Source organism: Pongo pygmaeus, chromosome 6, assembly GCF_028885625.2.
Source record: "Pongo pygmaeus isolate AG05252 chromosome 6, NHGRI_mPonPyg2-v2.0_pri, whole genome shotgun sequence".
In the NCBI taxonomy this organism is placed as follows: domain Eukaryota; kingdom Metazoa; phylum Chordata; class Mammalia; order Primates; family Hominidae; genus Pongo; species Pongo pygmaeus.
The window spans coordinates 114,875,407-114,889,521 of record NC_072379.2 but is presented as its reverse complement, the minus strand read 5'-3'; the positions used below and the strand labels follow the sequence as shown (position 1 = coordinate 114,889,521).

At 38.3% G+C, this 14,115-nt stretch overlaps 1 protein-coding gene across 1 annotated transcript in view; it reads left to right on the top strand.

Annotated features, from left to right (window-relative positions):
* The window catches only part of TFEC (transcription factor EC), a 273,116-nt gene that overhangs the window by 14,743 nt on the left and 244,258 nt on the right, over positions 1-14,115 (top strand). Inside the window, exon 2 of the mRNA XM_054495507.1 lies at positions 985-1,173. The gene's annotated coding sequence lies outside the window, so the exon portion shown is untranslated. The remainder of the gene's footprint in view (positions 1-984; positions 1,174-14,115) is intronic.

Here is a 14,115-nt window from a genome sequence, read left to right as displayed (position 1 = left end):
CTACACAGACATACAATTTTAAATCTTATATATATGTATTTTACTGTACCTTTTCTATGTTGAGATATGTTTAGATACACAAATACCATCGTGTCACAATTGCCTACAGTATTCAGTACAGTAACATGCTGTACTGGTTAGTAGCCTAGGAACAATAGGCTGTGCCATATTGCCTAGGCGTGCAGTGACTGTTTCATTTGGGTCTGTGTAAGTACACTCTATGATGTTCACACAAAGATGAAATCACCTAACAATACATTTCTCAAAATATCCCTGTTGTTAAGAGATGCATGACTGTAACTTGATGAATCATAGGAGATTAAACCTCCCCCATTTCTCTGACTCCTGAAAAACACTACTCCAAGCTAATACACTCTGGTTGATATAGGACAACATGTTCCGTTTTTGTACCTCAGTAGGACCCATGATTTTTTGACTTTTGCTAACTTGGATTTCTGGCCACGGCCAGAGTTTCTCTTAAAAAATTGCTGATCCATACTAATGAACTTTTTATACTGTCTGATAAATCAGAAAAAAGATCCTAGCTTGTTTCTTTCCTGTAATTTATTGAAGGTGGCAAGAATACACCAACACCCTCCAATACCTTGACATTTGCTATGAAATCCTCTTAAGTAACAGCTTTTGTGTATATGGCCTATGTCCTAACAGAAAACTGGAAACAGATTTAACCAACTCCCTTGATATCATTTTCAAAGGATTGCTATCTCCTCATGGTCTCCCACCTCAAACAGACCACATTTTATGGTCTTTACTTTGTAAAACCCCACTTTTAGGTATAATGCCTAAATGTCTTGCTGTTATCTAGTTGCATATGACAGGGACATAATTTGAACTAGTTTAAGCCAGTTGGGGTTTTATTGGCTTTATGTAACAGTGAGAGAAGGGTGGTTGGAACTACCTTTAAGGATCACTAAAAAGAGATTTGAACACCATTAGAATACTCTCTTTCTCTGTTTCTTGCAGCACTCCAGATTCATTCTCTTAGAAGAGTTTTTCCATGTCATGGGGAACATAGCTACAGAGAGTTCCAGGTCACATCTTCCATAACCAGACAAAAGAGGCCTCGTCTTTACAAATTGAGGTTTGAAAAACCCTGGGAGTGATCTGTGATCAACTGAGTTTTCTCTTCTTATTAAACGAAAGAGTCATGAGGTATCATTATCCGCTGCTCCCCTTTATAATCTTAAGGCAAATGCTGGTACAAAATACTCATTTTCTACTCTAGAAACATTTTTTTTTATTGAAAAAAACTCCATACTATTCCACCAAATTACAGTAAGATTTATTTTAAGCAGAAATCCAGAGTGGAGAATAATCCCTTTTAAATTGTTGAATAAATTTAGAAATGATGTAAAAAGCAGAAAGGAAAGATATAGATTGTTTTTCTCATGAGTGAATGTTAAGTATTAACAATAATGTTAGACATATGCTTACTCTTTTCCTCAGCAAACCAAGAAAATGTGAATAAAAGATGGGATTGTAAAATAGAAATGTAAGGCATCATAGCATTGGAGTTTATTGAGGTAATTGGCTAGGAATTCCTATGTGTCTCAGAATGGAGAATTTCACATCATTTTTAAAACAAATAATTCCTTGTGGGCAAACACAGTGAGTACTGAGTGGTATTTGTGGAATGATTCTCTATGGCAGCATGCTCCCTGGGTAAAATGATTAGAATGATACCTTTTAGGAATAAGCAGTAACGGCTTTTCAAAGTGTTACACAGTAATCAAAATAGCAGTGGAAATGTTCTGTGATCAAAGGACCAAGAGCACCATGCAAATTTAAACAAATTCTGTATAAATTACAACACAATATGTTGTCTTAATGGGTTATTACTACTAAGTAATTTTACTTAATAATAAAAAATTCTTCTATTAAATTATCATTTAATACATTTTCTTATTTCAAACATTTACACAAGATCTCATTTTTAAAACTGCTTTCCCTTGGGTATACCATTTCCTGAGAGCTCAGTATGTTATGGTTAATGGAAATGTTGTCATTGTCAGATTGCCTCTTAACTGTAATATAAATATGAGTCTCTGGTAAGCCTCAGTGTGAACAAAAGCTACTCATTTATTTTTCATAAGTTGAATCATCCCTAAAAAGGGATAGTAAAAGTCTATTGGTGACTATTTTAGTATAGCACTTGCTGTGATAGCCGGGTAAGTTCTGAAAGACATGTAGATTTTGTTCACTTAAAACTCAGGCTTTTAATCCCTGGATAAAAACCTAGCCTGGAATACATTCTGAAAGACATAACATTTGCTTCTACCATAAGAGGATGTAGTAACTTCAAAACGCCTATCATTTGAACAAATAGATTAGTCAAAATAATGATGTGAAAAATATGCCAAATAAGGACAACATGTTCTTTTTGGATCGGTGAAAAGTAAATTGTGCAATAAATTTTCCACCATATTTCATCTGCTTTTGATAGGTCACAGAAACTGCATCGGTGTTCCTATGCGCATGAGAAATTATAGGTATCAAAGGCAGATGAATTAATTAATTGGTTTCTTTGGTACTGGTTAAGATTTAATCTCTCTGTAATCTTAAAAAATAATATGGTCAAAATATGTGCACAATTTACTTCATCCCATTTTTTCTTGTTTTGGTGAATTATTAGGAAATAGTTAATTTTATATTACCTTTCTCTGCCCACAGCAGGCTACTAATTCTATTCAAGTTAATTCACCTCAATTCAATTCATTTCCCACTGAGAGCTTATTCCTCTCCTAGTCAATATGGCACATAGTCCAAAGATGTAAGATGACCTTTCATTAAATTCTAGTAAAAAAAGAATGAGTAAATGGTAGGAAATAGTTAAATAGCAATTCAGTTATTCAATTAATGCGAGGTATAAGTGATAGACAGTAAGTGCTTTAGACTTAAAAAATAAGACATGTATAAGTATGTTTACAACAGATCTATTCATAATAGCAAAACCCTGGAAGCAATCGAAATGCTCATTATCAGTGGAGAAGATAAAGACATTATTTATATTCACACTTTGGAATTCAACATTTAAAATGAATTGACTACAGTTATATGCATTGACACTGAACCTTATATACAATATTGGTTTGGGCAATCAGGCAACTCCACTTAGAAAAGACACAGATGTATTTATTATACCATAAAGCAATATAAACTCAAAGGTTTAAATGAAATTATTAAGTACTAGAAAAGAGAACAGAAGAGAACTTCTTTATAAAATTATGTTAGGAGAGTCCTTTCTAACTTTGATTCGAAATGCAGAAGCTGTTTTAAAACTGACAAAACTGATTACATTAAACAATCTTTTTTGTGACAAAACCATCATAAGCAAAGTCAGAAGACAAATGGCAAACCAGAGGGGAAAATAATTATTCAGAATTAATATGCTAGGAATTTATTTTTTAAAGTGTCAATAATCTAAGAGAAAAATGTGCAAAGGACAGAAAAACCGGTTCACAGAAAAGTCAAATAAATTATTATAAACATAAGAAAAAAAACACAACTTCTTTCATAATAAGAGAATTTAAATTAAACTACAATCAGATGCATTTTTCAGTTATTAAATTAGCAAAAATTAAGTTTAGTGATGCTGAAGGGAAAGAGGCACCCATATATCATTGGTATGAGTACAAAATAGTATATTCGTTATGAAGTATAATTTGGCAATGTCTATCAACATTACAAATGTATCTCACCTTTGACCCAGGAGTCCCGCTCACAGGGATTTATCCTACAGAAATACATGCACACATAAGAAATGACATATGTTATGATCTGCACATTGTATTAGTAAAATGTTAGAGAATAGTCATGTCCATTAATAGAGGACTGGTATAGAAACTATAGTAGATGTACATTATGGAATGTTATGTAGTTATAAAAAAGAATGAGAAAATGCTTTGCGTTAAGGATGTGGAAGGATCTATATGTGATAAGATGTGTTTTTTCTGTTTTTTTTTGTTGTTGTTGTTTGTTTGTTTTTTTGAGACAGAGTTCGCTGTGTCACCCAGGCTGGAGTGCAACCTCCTACATTCCCAGGCTGGAGTCACCCAGGCTCACTGCAACCTCTGCTTCCCGGGTTCAAGTGATTCTCCTGCCTCAGCCTCCTGAGTAGCTGGAATTACAGGTGCTCGCCACCACACCCGGCTAAATTTTGTATTTTTAGTATAGATGGGGTTTCACTGTGTTGGCCAGGCTGGTCTCAAACTCCTGACCTCATAATCTGCCCACCTCAGCCTCTCAAAGTGCTGGGATTACAAGCATAAGCCACTGCGCCCAGCCAAGATGTTTATTTTTAAAAATCAAAACTCGAGAAACATAAAAATATAATTGTATTTGCTCATATTGGAAAGATTCAAAATAAATTAATGAGTGATTATCTATGGGGAGAAGATAGAGGGGTCCATAGAGTGGCAGCAATAGGGGAGGAAGCAGGGATTTTTAGTTTATTGTGTATTGCTTTGTATTGTTTTGATTTTTTTGCAGCATGTATATAATACCTACTGAAATTAACTAACAGACCCCTGGTGAAAAGAAGAAAGAACAAAGTACAGAAGCATGAATATGTTATGACTGCTTTTATGTGAAGTTAAAAAACAGGCAAAATAAACCAGTTTATAATAAATACTGTGACAAAACAAGAAATGATTAACACAAACTTCAGAATGGTTGAAGGAAGATAAGCAGGCAGAAAATATAGAAAATAAAAAGTCAATCACTGAGGGCTATAGTGGTTTAGCAAGTTTTCCTGGAAGGAGGGGGACAAAAACTAGTTCTTGCAGGGTGTGGATTCCAGTAAATATAGTTCATATTTATATATTATTTTATAGTTTGTAAAACATTACATGCAAATGATATCATATTGTTTTGATAACAGAGATAAATGAGAGCAGGCACTCAAAATGAAAAAATAAAAAATTAAAAAAATGAAAAGCATGGACAAGGCACAGAGGATGCGAAGGCACATTCTGCATTATGAGACTTTGAGGGATCTGCCTGGCTGGGCAGTTGAGTTAGGTAGTAATGAGTAATGGACCAATAGATTCAGAGGTTGGATTATAATGGGATTGAGACCTTATTTGGGGCACCATTAAAGGTTTGTTTGTTTGTTTACAAAAACAGATCTAAGAAATATTTGAAAATTGAACACAGCAGCACTTCCTAGGCCCTGCCTAACACTGGCTCTAGCCTTCAGGCTCATCACTGACAATCATCAACACGACTAGCACTGACCAATCCCATGCGTACCAGGTGGAACCCTTGATTACTTAGGGATGTGTTGTTAAATTTCCACATATTTTAATTTTTCAATTTTCCCTGGATTATCAGTTTCTAATTTCATTTCATTGTAGTTGGAGTACACATTTTGTGTGATTTCAATCCTTTTACATTTATTGAGACTGTTGTATGGCTTAATGTATAGTCTATGCTAGAGAATGTTCCATGCACACTTGAAAATAATGTGTATTTTGTTGTTGGGGTGAGTGTGCTATAGATGTCTGCTACATCTGGTTGGTTCATAATGTTCAAGTTTTCTATTTCCTTGTAAATCTTCTGTCTAGTTATATCCAATATTGAAAATAGAAGACTGAAACATCCAACAATTACCAGTGAATTGCCTGTTTCTCCCTTCAATTGTGTCATTTTAACTTTTGTGTATTCTTGGGCTCTGTTGTTAGGTGAATATGTTTTAATTGTTATATCTTCTCAATAAATCAATCCTTTTAACATTGTAAAATGTCCTTTTTATCCCTAGTAAAAAGTTTTATCTTAAAGTATCTTTTGTCTGATATTAGTCTAGCCACTCCAAGTCTCTTTTGGTGACAGTTGGTATAGTGTATCTTTGGCATCCTTTTACCTCCAATCTACTTATATTTTTTAATCTAAAGTATCTCTTGTAGCCAGCATATAGTTGGATCATGTTATTTTAAAACTGCATTCTGCCAATCTCTACCTTTTATTTGGAGTGTTAAAATCATTTGTATTTAATATAATTACTGATAAGGTGGGCTTTATGTTTTCCATTTTTTGATGTTTTTGTATGCCTTAGAGCTTTTTTGCTCTTCTATTCCTCCATTGCTGCCTTCTTTTGTATTAGACATTTTCAAGTGTGCCATTTTAAATTCCATTGTTATTTCTTTTACTATATGGTTTTTAACTACTTTCTTAGCCCAGGGATTATAATTAACATCTTAATTTAGGACAGTCTAGCTTGGATTAATACCAACTGAATTACAATAGGATATATTAATAAAAACTTTGCTTCTATAGAGCTCAATTTCCTCTCTTATCCTTGGTACTATTATCTTACAAATTATATGTTTGTATATTTTGTAACTATCAACAAATGTAGCAATTATTGCTTTATATCAGACAGAAGAAAAAAGAGTTGCATAAAAAAAATTTATACCAGCTTTTATATTTATGTGTTTTCCTTACTAGTCCTCTTTATTTCTTCATGTGGATTCAAATTACTATATATACCCTTCCATTTGAGCCTGAAGGACTTCCTTTAGTATTTATTTTAGGCTAGGTCTGCTAGCAGCAAGTTATCTTAGTTTTTATTTTGGAATATTTGAATTACTCCTTCATTTTTGAAAGACAGTTTTACAAGATATACAGTTCTTCACTAATAGTTTTTCTCTCAGCACGTTAAGTATATCATCACACTGCCTCCTGGCTTCTATAGTTTCTAATGAGAAATCAGCTCTATCTTGTCGAGGATGCCTGTGTATGATGAATTGCTTTCCTATTTTGCTGCTTTCAAGGGTCTGTCTTTCTAGCTTACAATGGGTTAATTATAATCTGTTTAGGTGTGGCTTTCTTTGAGATTATCCTACTTGGAGTTCATTAGTCTTTATGAATGTGTAAATTTATGTTTTTCTTAAAGTTTGGATAGTTTTTATTCATTCCTTCTTCAAATATTCTTTCTGCCCTCTTTTTTTCTCTCCTCTCCTGGGATGTTTATTATGTGTACGCTTCATGCATGATGTTATGCTAGAAGTCATTGCAGCTCTATTTATATTTCTTCATTCTTTTTTTTTTTTTTTGAGATGGAGTCTGGCTCTGTTGCCCAGGATAGAGTACAGTGGTGCACTCCCGGCTCACTGCAACCTCTGCCTCCCAGATTCAAGTGATTCTCCTGCCTCAGCCTCCTGAGGAGCTGGGATTACAGGTGCGTGCCACCATGCCTGGCTAATTTTTTTGTATTTTTAGTAGAGACAGGGTTTCACCATGTTGGTCAGGCTGGTCTTGAACTCCTGACCTGATGATCTGCCTGCCTTGGCCTCCCAAAGTGCTGGGATTACAGGTGTAGCCACCACACCTGGCCTCTTCATTCTTTTTTCTTTCTGTTTTTCAGACTGGGTAATTTCAATTTTTTTACATTCAAATTACCTGACTTTTCTACCTCCTCAAGTCTGCTCTTCAACCCCTCTAGTAAATTTTGTATTTTAGTTATTGTACGTGTCAACTCCAAGTCTCTCTTTGTCTCTTTCTGTTTTTTTTTTAAATAATTTCTATATCCTTATTGACATTTTATATTTGGTGAGACACTGTCTCCATGTTTTCTTTTACTTCTTAAAACATAGTATTCCTTAGTTCTTTTACATATTTAAAATGGATTATTTAAAGAGATTCTCCAGTAAGCTGAACATCTGTACTTCCTTAAGGCATTTTTTATAAACTGCTTTTTCTCCCCTGTGGATGGGCTATTCCCCCTTATTGCTTTATATGTCTCATAATTTTTGGTTGAAAACTAGATTTTAAATAATATAATGTGACCAATCTGAAAATCAGATATCTCCCTCCCCCAAAACATTTTGTTGTTGCTGTTTGTTTTCACTGTTTGTTTGGTGACTTTTCTGAACTAATTCTGTAAATTCTGTACTCTTTATTATGTGTGAACACTGAAGACTCTGCTTGGTTATCTTAGGGGTCAGCTAGTGATTGGACAAATACTTCCTTAAATTCTTGAAACCAATAAGTCTTCCAGTCTTTGTTGAGGAATTCTGTGTGTGATGGGGCATGCCTTCACCACTCAGTCAGGCACTTAACCAACTCTGCAATAGCTTTCATTACCTACTTGCACAGAGCCTCATGTTAGCCAGTAGTAAATCTTAGGGCCTTCTCAGGTTGGCCCTGGGCAGACACATAGCACTATGCATATATGTGGCCTTCTACATTCCCAGTGACATGGCAGAGCTTTTCAAAGCCAACTATGGATATCTAATTTCCAAGCTTCTCCTTTTAAGTTTACAGGTTAGCGTATGATTTGCCCCAACTGTTTTCTATCACTGTGGACAACCAGCATGTTCAGCAATTGTCTCTGATTGTTTTCAACAAATGCCCTAGGGGAAAGGCTGTTTCCAGTGAGTAGGCTGAGTAAGATCAAACAAAGACAGCCTTGTGAGTGAGTCTTCCAGAGAACCACCAGAGAGGTCAAATAATAACAACTTTTTGCATTATGTCTTTGAAGAGGTCCATCTCCATTTACTTTTTCAAGAGTTGACACACTGCAGATTTTCACTGTAATTATGAGCTGTTGGTTTTTAAGGCTACTGTGGAGCTGGGAGAAGGCTGAGAATAGGACAAGTTAAAATGCCACAAATCTTGCTGTTCATAACAAAATTAAAGTTTTTCTTAAATAAATTATCCCTTTAGTGCCTCAAGCATTTGGTTAATTTTTAGAGTTCTAAAAAAGTTGGTTTTGATAATTTTTGCCAATATTCTTATTGCTTTTACCAAGGAGGTAATTTTTAAAGATGTTTACTCCATCATTTTTACTGATATAAGCATAGGCTACTTGGAGAAAGTAAAGAGAGGGGGCAAGAAGAATAATGGCAAGCAGTGAATCTACAGTTTAGGAAGAAAATGTAAATAAAAATATTGTTGGAAATTTATTATCTAGAAATGGCTACATTTTTACAAAGATGTAACAAACTTACATAGTATTAGCGGGATGATAACAACAGCTTTAAATAGGATACTAACCATGGAGTGGCCACTGGGAAGACACTGGCTGCAGTGGTGGAGGCACAGTGGGGCTGCATGCTCCGTGGAGCCAGTGAGGGCCAGAACAGGTGGGAGCCCTGCCGTCTACTGAGTCAGCCGGGCAGGAGCCCCATGCTCCTACAGCTGCAGCCACCCAGCTGGGCATCCCTGTGCTCTTGGGGGCCCAGAAACCTCCTTGCTCCCACAGGCTGGAAAGTGCCCGCTCCCATTGCCTGTCCTCTCCCAACTCCCAGCCCCCACTCCAGGGTGCAGCACAGTTGTGGCTGAGCCTAGGTGTTGTTGCAACCCAGACAGGTGTGCACGCGCTTGGGGTGGCACTGACAGGCCAGCCTCCTGCTGCCTGGGCCTCCTCTGGACTTTGGGTGCCAATGAGCATGGGAGGGAGGCCAATAGGGGCTGAGGGCAGCTCAGCACAGGCCTTCAGGTGCTCCTCAGTAGGAACTGCCTGGGTGCCATGGATGACATGTTGATGGTGGCAGGAGGCAGACAGGCTCTTGGGCAGAAAGGGGCGGGTCCCTAGTGAAGCCCCACCTTCAAGCCATGGATGGCCTGAAAACTGGGGGCTGGACTGTCAGTTTCAGGTGGAGTTCACAGCCTGGAGTGAGAACTTATGGTGCTTTTTCCAGGCCTGTCCATGGCTGCCTGTGGACCAATCAGCATACATTTACTCCCTTCTGAGACCATGAAAAACCCAGCCAGACTCACACAAACATCAGGATTACCAGCTGTGGAAAGGAGTTACACACTACGAGTCTCCACATGTCCGGACGACCTGCCTGTGAAAAGGAGCTGCCCACTGTGGATCTCTTCTCTGCTGAGAGCTGGACACACATCAGGATGACCTGCCTGTGGAAAGGAGCTACCTATTTCAGGTCCCCTGAGAGCTGTTCTGTTGCTCAATGAAGCTCCTCTCTGCCTTGCTCACCCTCCAGTTGCCTACGTACCTCATTCTTTCTGGACGCAGGATGGGAATTCTGGACCCACTGAATGGCGGAACTGAAAGAGCCGTAACACAAACAGGGCTGAAACACGCCCCCATGCTCACCATGTTGTGGGTGATGAGGAGAGAAGAGCTGCAGCCCTTCGGGGAGCCCAGACTTAGGGATTCCCCGAGCCAGGGCTGTGACACCCTCTTTTGGGCTCTGTGGTTCCTGGCATCTCCAAATTTTCAGGTGCCACTGCATTTCCCTCATCCAGTTGTGGGTGCCCACAGCAGAAGCTGTGTGCAGCGCATCTGGTCCAGCCGTAGCTTCGCGTGGAGCTAGCACCTGTGCCAGCACCTGGAGCTGCTGGCATGCCTGGCTGTGTTCAGTGGCTGGACCCTGCACTCACTCACACACCCTTCACTGGTCCATGCCTGGCTCACCCTTGGCAGGTGTGAAATCTGGGCTGGTAGTGTGAGCCAAGTGCAGCTAGCCAGGCTGAGTGGGCAGAATGAGCCCAGCAGGTGTGAGCAATACTCAGGTAGACGGCACCACTGGCCACAGAGGTTTCTGGCTGGTGAAGAGACACCCCAAGGATCCCATGACAATACCATGGTTTGGTTACAGTAGCCTTGGAGTAAAGTTTGAAGTTGAGTAGTGTGATGCCTCCACCTTTGTTCTTTTTGCTTAGGATTGCTTTGGCTATGTGAAAAAGCCCATCATTTTTCTATTAGGAAAAAGTAGGGGATAGAAAGGAGTAATATGATGTTTATAAAGATTCCAAAGCTGTCTAGACAATGCTGAAAAATTTCCATATAAGCAACATTCTTATCTGAGAGTGATAATACTTTCCAGAAATCAGTACTTTCTCGGATACTCTATGTTGCTGTTTTCATACAGTAAAGCCGTAAGTTTGATAGACAACACAGAGTGCTTGAAAAACCAGAAAACTCCCATTCTGTGACATAAAAATTAGAAAAAAGTAATTCCATAGTATAACTATTTATATGGTGACAGGACATGGATTTTGTTTATAGTTCAATAGAAGCCAAATACCTGGTTTGGAATATGAATGATGTACAACACACATACACACACATGCTCATACACTTAATCCTTGATAAATAAATAACTTATGTAGATATATTAGTTTTCTATTGCTGCTATAACAGATCAGTGCAAGTTTGGTGGCTTAGAAAAGACAAATGTGTTACATTACATTTTGGTAGGTCAGCAGTTCTTCACAGAAATAGAAAAAACAATCCTAAAATTTATAGGAAACCATAAAAGACCCTGAATAACCAAAGCAATCTTGAGCAAAAATACCAAACCTTGAGGCATCATATGATTTGATTTCAAACTATACTATAAAACGATAGTAACCAAAACAGCATGGTACTGGCATAAAAATAGACACACACAAACCAGTGAGACAGAATAGAGAAGAATAAATAAATCTATGCACTTACAGCTAACTGATTTTCAACAAAAGTGTCAAGAATACGCAATGGAGAAAGGTCAGTCTCTTCAATAAATTGTACTGAAAAAAATTGGATATCCACATGCAGGAGAATAAAGCGAGACCCTTATCTTTCACTATATATAAAAAAAAATCAATTCAGAATGGATTAAAGACTTAAGTAGAGGACCAAAAGTGATAAAACTACTAGGAGAAAACATGGGGAAACATAAGGCAAGGAATTTTGGGGTAAGACCACAGAAGCATAGGCAACAAAAGCCAAAATACACAAATGGGATTACATAAAACTAAAAGGCTTTTGCACAGCAAAGGAAAAAAAAGATTGAAAAGACAATCAACAAAATGAGACGAAATATGTGCAAACTATGCATCTGACAAAAGGTTAATATCAATATAGAAGGAACTCAAAAAACTCAACAGCAAAACAATAAAAAAAATCCAATTAAGAAATGGGCAAAATACCTGAATAGATATTTCTCACAAGAAGACATACAAAGGCCAACACATATATGAAAAAATGATTTACATTAGTAATCATCAGGGAAAAGCACATCAAAACCACAATGAGGTATCACCTCACTCCTATTAAAATAGCTATTATCAAAACGACAAAAAGTAACAAATGCTGTTGTGGATATGGTGAAAGGGTGACTCCTACACATTGTTGGGAATAGTGCATCCATCACAGAAAACAGTATGAAGATTTCTTTAAAAATTAAAAATAGAACTACCATATGATCCAGCAATCCCACTACATGGTGTATATTCAAAGGAAATGAACATGTCAAAGAGATTATCTACATTCCCACGTATATTGCAGTATTATTCTCAATAGCGAAGACATGGAATCAACCTAAATGTCCATGAATGGATGAATGGATGAAGAAATTGTGGTGTGTAAACACACACACACACACACACACACACTGAAATACTATTCAGCCACAAAAAAAGAATGGCATTCTGTCATTTGTGGCAACATGGAAGAACCTGGAGGACATTAAATGAAATAAGCCAGGCACAAAAACAAAAATACCATATCATCTTACTCATATGTGGAATCTAAAGAAGTTGGTCTCGTACAAGTGGAGAGTAGAATGGTGATTAACAGAGGCTAGGAGGGAAGGGGACAAGAGCACAGGGAGAGATTGGTCAATGAGTATAAAATTACAGTTAGGAGGAATAAGTTCTGTTCTATTGCACAGTAGGGTGACTATGGTTAACAACATTTTATTGTATATTTAAACGTAGCTGAAAGAGAGAATTTTGAATGTTTTCACCACACAGAAATGATAAATGAATGAGGCTATGTATATGCCAAATACCCTGATTTGATTTTTACACAATGTATGCATGTATCAAAATGTCACCCTGTACCCCATAGATATGTACAATTATTATTTGTCAATAAAAACAAGAAATTAAAAAAAAAAGAAGTCCTACAGGGATTTCACTAATAATGGGATATCAAACATTATATGCCTTCTAATGTGATACACAATATTGTACACAGCATCACCCATGGAATATTCTTGTTCAAAATGCTTAATTGGAATTTAATTCAGCCTACAGTTCTAACCTCCAATTTATAGGAAATAATGGTGATACAGGATCAATTTAAAGGATACCACAAAGAACAGACAAATCAAGAGTATGTAAAATTCTGCAAGACAATTTGGTCTCATTGCTAAGTCTGTATCATGGAGGAAAAAAGGAAAGGGAATGGAAATAGCTTTAGATGAAAAGATAACATAACAGTCAAAGACAATGCATGGTATTTGACTAAATCTTAGTTTAAAAACTGATTTTAAAAAATCTATAAAACATTTTGTGGGAAGAAATGGCAATATTTAAATGTGGCCTGGTAAATATATATAACATTAAGAAGTTCTCTAAATTTGTCAGATGTTATAACAGCACTGTTAACAGGTAAGAGAACACTTATTTTCTGGAAATGTATGATAAAGTGATTAGTTTGAAGTATAATGTTTGTAATTTATTTTATAATGGCTCGGTCAGAGGTGACAGCATGCTAGCAGCCCTCGCAACCCTTGCTCGCTCTCTGCGCCTCCTCGGCCTTGGCGCCCACTCTGGCTGCGCTTGAGGAGCCCTTCAGTCCGCCGCTGCACTGTGGGAACCCCTTTCTGGGCTGGCCAAGGCCTGAGCCGGCTCCCTCAGCTTGCGGGGAGGTGTGGAGGGAGAAGCGCGGTTGGGAACCGGCGCTGCGCACAGCGCTTGCGGGCCAGCGCTAGTTCCGGTGGCCGTGGGCTTGGCGGGCCCCGCACTCCGAGCGGCCCCGCCGGCCCGGGCAGTGAGGGGCTTAGCACCTCGGCCAGCAGCTGCTGCGCTGGATTTCTCGCTGGGCCTTGGCTGCCTCTCCGCAGGGCAGGGCTTGGGACCTGCAGTCGGCCATGCCTGAGCCTCCCCGCCTCCCAGCTCTGTGGGCTCCTGCGCTGCCCCAACCTCCCCGACGAGCGCCGCCCCCTGCTCCAGGGCGCCCGGTCCCATCAACTGCTCAAGGGCAGAGGAGTGCGGAAGCACGGGCTCAGGACTGGCAGGCAGCTCCGCTTGCAGCCCTGGTGCGGAATCCACTAAGTGAAGCCAGCTGGGCTGATGAGTCTGGTGGGGACTTGGAGAATCTTTATGTCTAGCTAAGGGATTGTAAATACACCAATC